Raw genomic sequence first — 15248 nt, forward strand, 5'->3', positions numbered from 1 at the left:
TAAAAAAAGAGGCTGGGTGCGGTGGCTCATGCCTGTAATCCCAACACTTTGGGAGGCCCAGGCGGGTGGATCATGAGGTCAGGAGTTCAAGACCAGCCTGGCCAAGATGGTGAAACCCCATCTCTACTAAAAATACAAAAATTAGCCGGGCATGTTGATGGGTGCCTATAATCCCAGCTACTTGGGAGGCCGAGGCAGGAGAATTGCTTGAACCCAGGAGGCAGAGGTTGCAGTGAGCCGAGATGATGCCAGTGCACTCCATCCTGGGCAACAGAGTGAGAGTCTGTCTCAAAAGAAAAAAAAAAAAAAGAGAGAATGTGTCAAAGAAATCAGCTAACTGAAAAATACAAAGAAGGTATCTGTCTCCTCAAATCCCAGCCACCCAAAGTAACCTCTAGTTTCATGAGGTGAACATCAGTCCAGATAACTTTCTAAGACGTTTAGACACACAGGGATAGTTGAGAAGATGGACAGAAGGACTTTTATAAAAATGCAACTCGTGTGTCAGTGTTTTTATAACAAAAGTATTACATTTACTTGATTTCAATAAAAGGAAATAAACTGAAATGAAACCAAAGATATGTTAAACTTCAAATAAATGTTTCTTTAGTACAAGAGAGATTATTTTCTAAAAGGTTCAAGTAAGGTTAAGGGAAGAGATTTTTGAAAGCATTAAAAGGTTAGAATTGTGGCTTCTGAAAAACAATGTTTTAAGTCTGATAGTGTTCACTGGCTCCCCACCCTCTGAGTCAAGGGTGCCAGCATTCTTCTTATCTTCCCTGCTTTCCCAATCTCTCATTTCAAAAAGTTTTATTACTAGTTTTACATTGTACTTTCCATTCTGTCATGTAAACTTTATTGTTTAGCTCAGTTCCCACTTACACATTGATTTAATGCTTTTACTCAGGTATGGATTTCCCAATCTGGAATCTTTTTTTTTTTTTTTTTTGAGACAGAGTCTCGCTCTTGTTGCCCAGGCTAGAGTGCAATGCTGTAATCTCAGCTCACTACAACCTCCACCTCCTGGGTTCAAGTGATTCCCCTGCCTCAGTCTCCCAAGTAGCTGGGATTATAAGCATGTGCCACCACACCCAGCTGATTTTTTGTATTTTTAGTAGAGACAGGATTTCACTGTGTTAGCCAGGATGGTCTGGATCTTCTGACCTTGTGATCCGCCTGCCTCGGCCTTCCAAAGTGCTGGGATTACAGGCGTGAGCCACCGCGCCCGGCCTATTGTCAAGTTGTTTTGATCCTCATTTCATTTTGTTAGGTTCCCAACATCCTTTTAACCTGTTAACCATTAGCTCATCTGTGAGTGCTGGTTTTATTGAACCCGTGTTCTTCAGTTGTTTGGGAGCATGAAGCACTCATGAGAATTTTCTTTTCTTCCTTGAGTGTTCCATTCTCATCTTGCATAGAATCTCTTCTTTGGAACCTTCTCTTCTCATCTGTTCATTTTCTTTTGCAGTCGAGTGTTTGCTTGTTTGCAGTGCTGTTTCTCCTCGTCTTGCTCATGCTTGGGCATTGTTATCCCAGACGTTTTATTGGCACTAACGTAGTGTGACTTTAACTCGTGTTACGGGAGCAGGGCAAGGAGGACTGACATCTCGCTAGACAAGACATGGTGGGTGAGGGATTAGGGTCCTCTTTTTCACATTTCTTGCAGCTGTGGAGCTTTTGATATGAGTATTTTTTTTCTCCCGGCTAGGTTGGCTTCTGGGGAGTTGTCAGGGTGGGGAGTTGCCCACATTTTTGCTCTGTTCCTGAATCCATGCCCTTCGTAACCACAGCCATACCACATTCTTAATGGCCACACAGCATTCAACTCTGTGGCTGTAGCTCAGTTTACTCATCCCATCGTTTATTGGATACTTAATTGGCCCTGATTTTTTAATAGTTTAAAAGCGTTTAAACTATTATAGTTTAATAGTGAATACCCATTCACGTCAACTTTTTTCAGGACACTTCACAATCCCTAAAGTCCATTTATTTGAAATGTTTGTTGCCTGCTGTGTACCAGACACATGCTTGATGTCGGGGATTCTGCACTGAGTGTGTGAGGGGCAGTCTCCCTGCACCTAGTTTTTCAGGACCTGGGGGAAGGCAGATAGCAACATGAATGACAGGTGCAGGTGGGCAGAGGGCTAGGGAGGCCTGAGAGGAAAGCACCCTTGCAGAGCACATCCTGAGGAGTGGCTGCACGGAAGGGATGTGTGTTTCTTTGTTTTTGAGACAGAGTCTCACTTTGTCACCCAGGCTGGGGTGCAGTCATGTGATCTCGGCTCACTACGACCTCCACCTCCAGGGTTTAAGCGATTCTCCTGCCTCAGCCTCCTGAGTAGCTAGGATTACAGGCGCATGCACCACCATGCCTGGCAAATTTTTAAATTTTTAGTGGAGACGGGTTTTCACCGTGTTGGCTAGGCTGGCCTTGAACTTCTGACTTCAGGTGATCCTGCCACGTCTGCCTCCCAAAGTGCTGGGATTGCAGGTGTGAGCCACCGTGCCTGGCAAGATGTCTGTTCCTAATGCGTTCTGTGTTTATTGCCAGATTGCCTGCCATGATGTTTGTGCCAGCTTCCCTGGGTCCTCCCCTTCCAGCAGTGCGGGAGTCCTGAGCAGGTTAACTCCTAGAATCTCTTTCTGTTGAGCTGAGATCGGCTTCCTTTAGTTCCCACCCGGTACAATTTCTGCCTCAGGCCTGACCCGGGCCAGATCTGCAGATGCATCACTTTCTGCTGCCATCTTGCCCACAGAACATCTCCTGAGTAAGAATTTGTTCTTTCAGTGCACTTTTCTGGGGTTAAGGAAGAGAGAATTGTTGAGTGTATTTCTGTCATGGACCTGGGGTATCAATTTAGATCCTTAGGCCTCTTCTGGGAGTTCCTTGGGCATCTTGCACTGTGTTATTGACTCACCATAGTTAATATTTTATTGTGTCTTCAGCGTTGAGCAAAGGCCCCTGCCCAGGGCTACAAGTCTCAGATAAAGCACAAACAAAAACTGTAGGAAGGGCCTGGGTGGCCCCAGGACACGGGTGGGAACAGGAAGAGTGGCCTGCACGAATGATTTATATCTTCACTTGAGTTTGGCTGCTTGCACAGCAGGATGGGGAGACATAGGAGGGCCTTTGGGGACAAGTTTTTTTCCTTTTTTTCTAAGCAGAGAGAGGTAGATACCTTCATGGGTGAACTGCATTATTATTTGGCAGAAGATACCTGTGGCTGACTGTGGTTGGAAGGAGAGGTGAATTGCCCTTATTTTTGACTTAACATGGACCAGGGAATCCCAAGGCTTTGTAAAGATTACCGGCTTCAGTGGGTGGAGACATCCTAGGAGGGAGTGGTTGTGAGTTGTTTGGGAGGTTGTGGGCAGTGTGATTCGGGTGAGAGCTGAGACGTCACCTCCCCTGACTCCCTGTCACCTGCGTCCTCCATCCCGGCACTCATCACCAACTCTCCTCTGACTTGATTTTTGTCTGCCTTTCCCTTCATGGAAGTAAAGGTTCTCTGAGAGTCATACTTGTGACCTTCTGATGCCTAGGACAGAGCTTGACATGTCATCAGTGCTCAGTAAACCATGAGTGGGTGAATAAGCGGGGAAGTATGGGAGAGAAGGAGAGGAGTCTCAGCAGTAAAGACTTCTGTATATAAAGAGAGTGAAGGTGTAAGGCACACAGTTACAGAGGAGACTCCTTGGGCGCTTTCTGCCGAGCCAGGCCAGAGATATTCCAGGCAAGGCATGGGCCTGCTCACCACCGACATGCAACGGAAGAATCTGAAAACCAGGGATGTTTCTTAATTTCTTTAAAAAACAAATGCTTGTGTTGTTGTAAAATATATATAACGAAATTGACCATCTTAACCATTTTTAAGCGGACAGTTTGGCATGAAGGACGTTCGTGGTATGGTACAACCGTCACCACCATCCGTCTCCAGAACTTTTTTCATTTTCCCAAACTGAAACTCTACCTGTTCAGCACTCACTCCTCACTCTGCTCTCCCCAAGTCCCAGGCAACCCAGATGGGATCCACGTTCTGTCTGTAGGAATTTGCCTACTCGGGCACCTCCTGTTAGTGGGCTCAAGCAGTGTTGGTCCTTTGGTGACTGCTCATTACAGTCAGCATCCTGCCTTCACGGGTCCCGCCTGTTGCAGCAGGTGTCAGAAAGTCCTTCCTTTTTACAGCTGAATAATATTCCATTGTAAGTTGACTTTCCTTTAGAAGTCAGCTCTCTCAAATGATTGGGGTAAGTAGAAACAAGGACAAGGACGTGTTGTATGGAACCAGAAGAGCAGAACCCTAGGAGCTAATTCCTAGTCAGGTCATGGGGAGCAGGAGTGCTGGGAGGGCCTGGGTGCCCAGCCTGGAGGAGTGCCGGTTTTTGGCTGAATTGATGCCTGTCTTGTGCAGAGCCCTCTGGGTCCCTGGATGAACAAGGAGACTTCGTTGCCATTTCTTTGTGTCTGATGGTCTTAGTCATGGCTCTGTCCTGTGCTTGAAAAGTCCAGGCTGTTGGAGGCTGATAGTTACCTATCATGTTCCTATGTGAGATGTCGATGTCTTGTGTTCTTTTTGGTAGGTAGTTCCCAAGGTTACCAACTGCATTATTCACACATATATATATATATTTTTTGAGACAGAGTCTCTGTTGCCCAGGCTGGAGTGCAATGGTGTGATACTGGTTAACTGCAACCTTCGCCTCCTGGGCTTGAGCGATTCTCCTGCCTCAGCCTCCTGAGTAGCTGGGATTATAGGCACCTGCCACTACACCTGGCTAATTTTTATATTTTTAGTAGAGACAGGGTTTTATCATGTTCGTCAGACTGGTCTCGGACTTCTGACTTCAAGTGATCCACCTGCCCTGGCCTCCCAAAGTGCTGGGATTACAGGCATGAGCCACCACGCAGGCACACATTTTGTTCTTTACCATAACCCTGTGCATTGAGTGCATTGTTCTTGCCCAGTTTTCAGGAAGCAAAAAGAAAATACAGGCAAGAACTGCAGGACTTTGAATTATCTGCCTAGATCGTTCTAAGAATTGCATTGATTATGCAATAATTGGACTCCTTTTCCTGTAGATTAATTGAGGCACGAGGTGGACTGTTTCCTCTGGTTACTGGAGGAGGACTTCCTGATTGCCTTGCTTTGAGGCAGCCAGGGTGGGGGTCCTCCTGAGAGCATGGGGCGGGTCCCAGGGGGCCCACTTCAGGGTTGCCTTTCCTGAAAAACTCGTCAGACCTTTGTACAGATGGCCTTTTAATAACACTCACAGCTTTTCAGATCCGAGTTTGGACTCTGGGCTGCTCCAGTAGTTTGTTGGCTCTGTTTTTGATAGCTTAAGTGCAAGGTTTTTACGTAGCCAGTAAGGTCTGCCCCATGGTCTTGAGTGAAATGGGGAGCAGGAAAACAGAAAAGAAGGAAAGTGTGCCACATTGTAGCAGGAGAGGGTCAGGAGACCACCTTACCTGGGCATCATGGGGGGCAAGGGTTCCAGCAGAGCAGGAGCTTACTTGGTGGGCAGAGGCACTGCCACATCTTGGGAAGGAGTATGTGTGTAGTTTGAAAAAGCTTACTTAATAGGTTAGATTTGGAAAATGGAAAAAAATCCTTTTGAAATGTTAAAGATCATTAAAGCAATTTGTGATATTTTCATAAATCAAAATGTGGCATATGTTTAAAAAAAATGGAGAATAGCTGGACACAGTGGCTTGCTCCTATAATCCCAGTACTTTGGGAGGTGAGGTGGGAGGGTTGCTTCAGGCCGGGAGTTCAAGACTAGCCTGGACAACATAGCGAGACCCCATTTCTACAAACAAATTTAAAAAATTAGCGGGGCCTGTTAGTGCTCCTGTGGTCCCAGCTACCCAGGAGGCTGAGATGGGACAGGACCTGGAAAGTTGAGACTGCAGTGAACTGGGATTACACTGCTGCACTTCAGCCTGGGCAACAGAGCAAGACCCTGTCTCAAAAGAAAAAAAAAGGGTTTTCCAGTTTAAACAATCCTTTCCTTTCCCATACTTTCTTCATTTGTTCCTCTCAACATTATATTGGTGCTTTGACTCTGGAGAGGGAAGGAGCAAGCCACAGGGAGCTCAGGGACTTGCCAGGGCTGCTTCAGGCATCGACGACACCACGGGTGTGTCAGGTGCTGGCCCTGACAGAACGTTCTTTCAGAGCGTTCTTTCTGACGCACACTCTCTTATCCCTGCCCTTGACCATGGCTGGCATCTTGGTTTTCTTGCAGTTGGCATCACTGTTTGCTTTGTCTTTGGAGAGAGAATTTTATTGAGGGAGGAAATGTTCCAGGGTGGATCAGATTAGCATCTCTGTGAACTTTGTACCAGGGTAGCAAAGGAAGTGCCAACCCCATCTTTCTTTCAAGAACAGAACTCCCTGGGTGCTTCAAGGAAAGTCCTGGAAGCAACCTAGTGGGAGGGAAGACAGTGCTTTTCTCTGGGTCCCCGCCCTGAGGTCAGGTGGTGCGAGTTGTCACACTTGTTTTCGGTCACGCTCGGGGTGCTGCGGCTCACATTTGTTTTCTATTATGGAGTTACTGTCACCAGGCTCTTACTGTTCTAAATAAAGTCATTTTGCTTATGCTCAAATAATTACACTCACCCAAGGCATTCTTCCCTTAGGGTTGTTCTTTATAGTTATTTAAAAAGCAGGGACATACTGAGTCTAACTTGTAGATCTAGTAAATGCTGACATTAAAAGTGATGTTAAAAACTATTTTTAAGACTGGACCTGGTTGGGGCTGGGCACAGTGGCTCACGCCTGTAATACCAGCACTTTGGGAGGCCAAGGCAGGTGGATCACGAGGTCAGGAGATTGAGACCATCCTGGCTAACACAGTGAAACCTCGTCTCTACTAAAAATAAAAAAAATTAGCTGGGCGTGGTGGCAGGCGCCTGTAGTCCCAGCTACTCGGGAGGCTGAGGCAGGAGAATGGCGTGAACCTGGGGGGCTGAGCTTGCAGTGAGCCGAGATTGTGCCACTGCACTCCAGCCTGGGCGACAGAGCGAGACTCCGTCTCAAAAAAACTAAAAAAAACCAGACTGGACCCGGTGACTCAAATGCCTTTAATTCCAGCACTTTGGGAGGCTGAGGTGGGAGGATCACTTGAGGCCAAGAGTTTCAGACCAGCCTGGGTAGCATAGCAAGACCCTGTTTCTACAGGAAAAAAAAAAAAAAAGTAGCCGGGCATGGTGGAGTGCACCTGTAGTCCTAACTACTCAAGAGGCTAAGGCAGGAAGATTGCTCAGGCCTGGGAGTTCAAGGCAGCAGTGAGCTATGATGGCACTCCAGCCTGAGTGACAGATGAGACTGTGTCTTTAAATAAATACATGAATAAACCCCCCAAAACAAAAAACCTGATTTTTAAGCCTGGAATCAGACTTTTCTGTAGTATCTTACAGGTTACAGAACTGGTTGCTAACTTCTGCGTAAAGCAGGACTTGATTAACAAGGAAACCGTCTGGAGAGGATCTTAGCAGGCATCTAGTTTAATCCCTTTCATTTTTAGTAGATGAAGAGACATTGACTGAGGCTGTGGGTTTCAAAAGGAGATGACTCTGGCAAATGACTTTTTATTAAATGATTCCTTAATGATAAAAAAAAAAAACAAAAACATAGGAAATGAACACGGAGGCACCATGACTCTGTGCTGCCTGGAGCCCTCCTTCTCGGCCAGTTTTGCTGGTCTGACCCCAGTGGGTTGCCTGCCTGCCTACTCTGGTCTCTGCCATTCTGTGAGGTCCCCGGGGGCCCACTTCAGGGTTGCCTTTCTCTGACTTCTGTGACATAGGCTAGAGCCTTGTATATCTGAATTGCCTGGGGCTGGGAGTGATCCTGATCAAAAAAATAATAAGGAAATTCAGGGAGTAAGTACTTCTGCCCTGTTTTCTGGCCCCGCATTTTCACTTCTGAGTATATTTTCCTCATCGGTAGGAGTTAGTTATCCGTATTTCTTCCTTTTTTTTTCTTAGAAAGGTTTGTTTTTCATTTCTTTCTTTCGTTTTTTTTTTGTTGTGAAGATTTTCAAACATGCCCCAAAGTAGGGGGGAGAGTGTAAGGAAACCTGCAGAAACCTTATTGTGTACATGCATGAGAACTGAAGTTTTGACCTTCTTGAGGTATTTCTTCATTGTTACTGGGTTGTCATTGCCTCTAAGACTTTTCAAGTAAGTGTGAACATAGAAAGTATGTGTGATGATAAAGAGAAATAAATAATGAGTTCATATTTACTTTTCCAGTTCAATTGTAAAACTACATAGCTATAACTTAACTTTGATTTTACATTTGTTTTTCTCTTCTCTCATACTGAAAATCTTGATTTCTAACAATGTTCACATAATCGTTTGTGTATCTAGTATATGTACACACACACACCATTTCTAAATAATACCAATATTGCTGTTAAGAATGGTTGAATGAGATTTTAAGGTTTTGCAGCTCTATATGGTGTTAGAATACATTTAACTATAGGTCACTTCCTTTTATTGTGTTTTACTTTAGTGTACTTGGAAGATATTGCATGTTATACAAATTGAAGGTTTGTAGTAACCCTGAACTGAGGAAGTCTGTTAGCACCATTTTTCCAACAGCATGTGTTCACTTTGTATCTCTGTCACAGTTTGGTAATATTTTCAGTCGTTCAGACTTCTCATTATTGTTACGTCCGTTAATGGTGATCTGTTATCAGTGATCTTTGTTGTTACTATTGTAATTGTTTTGGGGTGCCATGAACTATATAAGATGATGAACTTAATTGGTAAATGTCATATGTGTTCTGACTGCTCCACCCACTGGCCCACCCTCTTCTCGGGCATCCCTATTTCCTGAGACACAAAAGTACTGAAATTAAGCTGAGCACAGTGGCTCATGCCTGTAATCTCAGCACTTTGGGAAGCTGAGGTGGGCAGATCGCCTAAGGTCAGGAGTTTGAGACCAGCCTGACCATCATGGAGAAACCTTGTCTCTACTAAAAATACAAAAGTAGCCGCGCCTGGTAGCACATGCCTGTAATCCCAGCTACTCGGGAGGCTGAGGCAGGAGAATCGCTTGAACCCGGGAGGCAGAGGTTGCAGTGAACTGAGATGGTGCCACTGCACTCCAGCTTGGGCAACAAGAGCGAAATTCCATCTCAAAAAAAAAAAACCAAAAAACTGAAATTAGAGTAATAACTCTCCAATGGCCTCTAGTGCTCAAGTGAAAGAAAATGTCGCACGTCTTTCACTTTATATCAGAAGCTAGAAATGATGAAGCTTAATGAGAAAGGCATATCAAAAATTGAGACAGGCTGAAAGCTAGGCCTCTTGGGCCAAACAGTTAAAGTTGTAAATGCAAGGGTAAAGTTCTTGAAAGAAATCAGAACTGCTACTGCAGTGAACACGTGAATGATAAGAAAGCAAAACGGAGTGAGTGCTTCTATGGAGAAAGTTTTTGTGGTCTGTATAGACGATCAAACAAGCCACAACATCCCTTTTAGCCAAAGCCTAATCCATGCAAGAGCCCTGACTTTCTTACATTCTATGAAGGTTGAGAGATGTGAGGAAGCTGCAGAAGAAAAGTTTGAAGCTAGCAGATGTTGGTTCGTCAGGTTTAAGGAAAGCAGCCATCTCTGTAACAAAAGTACAAGGTGAAGCAGCAAGTACTGATGGAGAAGCTGCAGTGAGTTATAATACCCAGAAGATCTAGCAGAGCTCATTGATGAAGGTGGGCCGCACTACACAACCTACAACCGGTTTTAAAACAATGTAGTTGAAAGAGCCTTCTGTTGGAAGACGATGCTATCTAGGAATTTTACAGCTGGAGAGGAAAAGTCAGTGCCTGGCTTCAAAGCTCCTCTTGATAGGGGCTAACGTGCCTGGTGACTTCAAGTTGAAGCCAGTGCTCATTGACCATTCTGAAAATCCTAGGGCCCTTGAGAACTATGGTAGATGTATTCTGCCTGTGCTTTATGAATGAAACAGCAGAGCCTGCATGACAGCACCTCTGTTGATAGCATAGTTTACTGAGTATCTGAAGCCCACTGTACGATTTGGGTGCTTTGTCCCCTCCGAATCTCGTGTTGAGATGTGACCTCCAACGTTGGAGGGGGGGCCTAGTGGGAAGTGTTTGGGTCATGGGCAGATCCCTCATGAATGGCTTAGTGCATAGGTCCCCAACCCACGGGCCACAGATCAGTACCAATTTGGTACCAATTTGTGGCTTGTTAGGAACTGGGCTGCATGGGAGGAGGGGAGCAGCAGGCAAGTGCACATTCCTGCCTGAGCTCTGCCTCCTGTCAGATCAATGGTGGCATTAGACTCTCATAGGAGTGTGACCCCCTTGTGTGAACTGTGCATGCGAGGCATCTGGGTCGAGTGCTCCTTATGGGACTCTAACCAATGCCTGATGAGGATCTGAGGTGGAACAGTTTCATCCCGAAACCATCCCCCATGGTCTGTGGAAACACTGTCTTCCACAAAATCGGTCTCTGGTGCCAGAAAGTTTGGGGACTGCTGGCTTGGTGCCATCCCCTTGGTGGTGAGTGAGTTCTTGCTCAGTTCCCGAGAGATTTGGTTGGCTAAGAGAGCTTGGGGCCTCTCCTTTCTCTCTCCTGTGCGCGTGCTCGCCCGCCCCCCACCCCCCACTCCTTTTGACACACCTGCTCCCCCTTTGCCTTCTGCCATGATTGTAAGCTTCCTGAGGCCTCACCAGGAGCAGATGCTGTTGCAATGTTTTCCATACAGCCTGCAGAACTGGGAGCCAAATAAACTTCTTTCCTTTATAAATTACCCAGCCTCAGGTATTCCTTTATAGCAATGCAAACAGACTAACATACGTATTGTTGAGACCTAATGCTCAGAAAAAAAAGATTCCTTTCAAAGTATTACTGCTCATTGGCAATGCACCTGGTTACCCAAGAGCATGATGGAGAGGTACAAGGAGATTAATGTTGCTTTCATGCCTGCTAATACAACGTCCATTCTGTAGCCCATGGGTCAAAGAGTAATTTTGACTTTCAAGTCTTATTATTTAAGAAATACATTTCATAAGGCTATAGTTACATAGATAGTGATTCCTCTGATTCATCTGGGCAAAGTAAATTGAAAACCTTCTGGAAAGAATTCATTATTTTATTTTGTTTTTTGATTCTTTTATAGTCCCTTTATTTTAGGTCTTTAAAAACACTTTTAAATTTCACACAGCAAATTTTAAATCATATAAGGAAGCATATTTGAACTTAGCGAATTTAATCTGTGTTCATTGAAAACTTTTTTTTTCCATTGCAAACTTTTAAAATGAGAGTACAATAGTAAACTACTTAAAATTAAACTGGAGAAAAACACATGCACACTTTTCTCCATTATTTACTACTCTGATCTAGACCTTAATTAGATTTCTAAAATATGTAATACCTTTCATCATTCTTAAATTCTGTTACCAGATAATGGTTAGTGTTATAGAAAGTTATTCTCCAAATACCCAAAGCTTTACATTTACTTAATATCTGAGAAAATATCACCTACCAATCAGTAACAATTAACTAAAGAATGATCACATTTCTAACCTCCTTTACAGGGCCTAATAACTCAACCAGGCCTTAAGGCCTATGCTAATTTAAATTTCCTATTATTGACTGAGACAAACCCCGAAGAATTACATTCAGAATTTACAAAGATACTCTTAGCAATGTATCTATTACAGGCTTAGGTGCAGTCTTTTAGAATTAAAAATCCAAATTTAATATGTATATTTACCTCCTGGGGTCTTTCAAGTCTGTATCATTTAGGCTTATATAGATAATTATGGTAACTATTTTTAGGTTCGTAATTGTTTGATACCCGGATGATAAAGGCAGAAATGTAATTCTCAAGTCCTTGAAATTAATGTAATTAAAAGCTTAGCTGACTACAGAGTAGGTGAGGGTTTCTTAAAAATCAGATTTGTTGACTGGGTGAGGTGGCTCACGTCTGTAATCCCAGCACTTTGGGAGGCTGATGCAGGCAGATCACCTGAGGTCAGGAGTTCGAGACTAGCCTGGCCAACATTGCGAAACCCCATCTCTACTAAAACTGCAAAACTTAGCAGGGTGCGGTAGTGGGCACCTGTAATCCTAGCTCCTGGGGAGACTGAGGCAGAATTGCTTGAACCTGAGAGGCAGAGTTTGCAGTGAGCTGAGATGGCGCCACTGTACTCCAGCCTGGGTGACAGAGCGAGACTCCATCTCAAAAAAAAAAAAAAAATCAGATTTAAGACACTTTTCTTATTACTGGTAGGATCGGTTGGTCACACAAGATATTTAATAGTATTTAACATAACCTGGTACAGAAAATTGGTTAAAAAAAGTTTTTTTAAATTAGGTAATGTAAAAACCCAACATGAACTTTATGCAAGATTGGAATGTATCTTCAAATTCAGGCTTTTAATAAAATCGTAGGCTGGGCGCAGTGGCTCATGCCTGTAATCCCAGCACTTTGGGAGGCCGAGGCGGGTAGATCAGCTGAGGTCAGAAGTGCAAGACCAGCCTGGCCAACATGGTGAAACCCCATCTCTACTAAAAATACTAAAAATTAGCCGGACGTCGTGGTGGGTGCCTCTAATCCCAGCTACTCAGGAGACTGAGGCAGGAGAATCGCTTGAACCGGGAGGTGGAGGTTGCAGTGAGCCGAGATCATGCCATTGCACACCAGCCTGGGCAACGAGCAAAACTCTTTCCAAAAAAAAAAAAAAAGTAAACATGCTCTCTATATAAATGTTGTATTTAGTTCCTTGTGTCCAAGAATGTTATCTATAAAACGGAAAGCAATAAGAATAGTGAATGATAATTTAATTTGCAATTCTAGAAATATGACTTGAGAAAAAAATCCCATAAAACTTGATTCAAAGTTTAACTGCTTATGTTTAATACAAATCAGAGTGTTTAAATTCACAATACAAGTTCTGTCAATCTTGGGCATTTTTATATTATTTGTATGAATATTATCAATTTTATTGATATTAACAAATACTACTTTCAGTGTACAGATGGACCTTATTTTCTAGTTATTATTTGTTTTTTTTTTTTTTTTTGGACGGAGTCTTGCTCTTGTTGCCCAGGCTGGAGTGTAATGGCGCAATCTCTGCTCACTGCAGCCTCTGTCTCCCAGGTTCAAGCTACTCAGCCTCCTGAGTAGCTGGGATTACAGGCACCCACCACCACACTCAATTAATTTTTGTAGTTTTAGTAGAGACAGGGTTTCACCATGTTGGCCAGGCTGGTGTCAAACTCCTGACCTCAGGTGATCTACCTGCCTTGGCCTCCCAAAGTGCTGGGATTACAGGCGCGTGCCACCGCGCCCAGCCAAGTTATTGTTAAATAGTAGATAAGGTAGATTGTTCCCTGAAGTGCTAAGTTATCATCCAGTGGGTTATTTGCCATTGTTCCTTTTCTGCCTTTTCTTGTTGGCAAATCATATCCTGTGCTGCTTGGTGCATTTTCTCTAGTTTTACCAGAGTCAGAGATTTTAAGGGTAAAAGTGTGAGTTTACATACCACCACTGTGGTTACATCTTCCAGAGACGACTACCTTTGTTTTGGAAGATCTTCCTGGAACATTGACTTCACTTCCACCATATCTGAGTTGCTAGATACAGTAAGTTTTTTTCCTGAAAGTTCTGGTCTTTCTTCTGCAACTTTGGACATCCAACCTGGTATTACCAAGATGACCGAGAGTTCTCGACTCAAACCTACAGAAGAAAAGCTGCATCCCTTCGCAGGTGTCTCAGCTGCTGCTACTGTAGGTCATAGTCAGGATTTGCCATCTTAGATGCCTGAGGCACGTTTGTGATTCTTGGAAGGAGGTCAAAATACCAACTTTTGTTTTTTTTTTTTTTTTGAGATGGAGTCTCACTTTGTCACCCAGGCTGGAGTGCAGTGGCCGGATCTCAGCTCACTGCAAGCTCCGCCTCCTGAGTTTAAGCCATTCTCCTGCCTCAGCCTCCTGAGTAGCTGGGACTACAGGCACCCGCCACCTCGCCTGGCTAGTTTTTTGTCTTTTTTAGTAGAGACGGGGTTTCACCGTGTTAGCCAGGATGGTCTGGATCTCCTGACCTCGTGATCCGCCCGTCTCGGCCTCCCAAAGTGCTGGGATTACAGGCTTGAGCCACGACGCCCGGCCAATACCAACATTAATAGGAGTTTGGAAGAAGTTGATTCTAATCCTCATGGATGACTTTGAGGGCTTCAGGGATTCAAGGTTTCAGTGGCGGGAGTCACTGCAGATGTGATGGAAACAGCAAGAGAACTGGAATTAGAAGTGGAGCCTGAAGATGGGACTGAATTGCTGCACTCTCATTAATCTTTAATGAATGAGGAGTTGCTCCTTATCGATGAGCAAAGAAAGTGGCTTCTAGAGAGGGAAACTTCTCCTGGTGAAGAGGCTGTTGAAACATTGTTGAACGCTTCAGACATTGCTGAAATAACAACAAAGGATTTAGAATATTTCATAAACCTTAGTTCATAAAGCAGCAGTTTGAGAGAATTGACTCCAAATTTGAAAGAAGTTTTACTGTGGGCAAAATGCTATCAACAGCATCTTCGTGAAAGGGAGAGTCAATCATGCAAGAAACTTCATTGTTGTCTTATGTTGAGAAATTGTCACAGCCACCCCAACTTTCAGCAGCCAGCACACTGATGAGTCAGCAGCCATCAACATTGAGGCAAGACCCTCCACCAGCAAAAAGATTACGACTTGCTAAAGGCTCAGATAGTCATGAACTTTTTTTTAAGCCATAAAGTATTCTCTAGGTAAGGCATGTACTTCTTAAAAGACATAATGCTTTCGCACACTTAATAGACTACGGCGTGCCGCGAACATAATTTTTATATGCATTGGGAAATTTAAAAACCTGTGAGTGACTCACTTTTGATATTTGCTTTATTGTGGTGGTCTAGAAGCAAACCGACAGTATCTCCAAAGTATGCCTCTCCCTAATCTCAATGTCCCCCACGACAATCTGTGAAAACTGTGTTCTTCAAGCTTGTTCCTCTGTGATTGTCACCACTGTTCTCGAAGAGAGAACATTTTACTCTTCCCATGCAGTATTTGTAACAAAATGCCTTAAAGGCCAGCACAGTACATAGTCATGGCTGTATGTCTACCTTATAAGAGAGGAGGATTCATTATTTTAATAGACAGCTGGTTGTTTAGATTTAGCAAGGTGCGTTTGGTGTAAGAACTGAAGTCGTAAACACTCTGCCAGCCAGAAAGCACCTTCC

At 44.1% G+C, this 15248-nt stretch overlaps 1 protein-coding gene and 1 pseudogene across 1 annotated transcript in view; one reads left to right on the plus strand and one right to left on the minus strand.

Annotated features, from left to right (window-relative positions):
- The window catches only part of TBC1D8 (TBC1 domain family member 8), a 129460-nt gene that overhangs the window by 59180 nt on the left and 55032 nt on the right, over window positions 1–15248 (plus strand). The window lies entirely within an intron of this gene.
- On the minus strand, window positions 13380–13673 carry LOC111542245 (annotated as a pseudogene).

The sequence above is a fragment of the Piliocolobus tephrosceles genome, chromosome 15 (genome assembly GCF_002776525.5).
Source record: "Piliocolobus tephrosceles isolate RC106 chromosome 15, ASM277652v3, whole genome shotgun sequence".
Classification (NCBI taxonomy): domain Eukaryota; kingdom Metazoa; phylum Chordata; class Mammalia; order Primates; family Cercopithecidae; genus Piliocolobus; species Piliocolobus tephrosceles.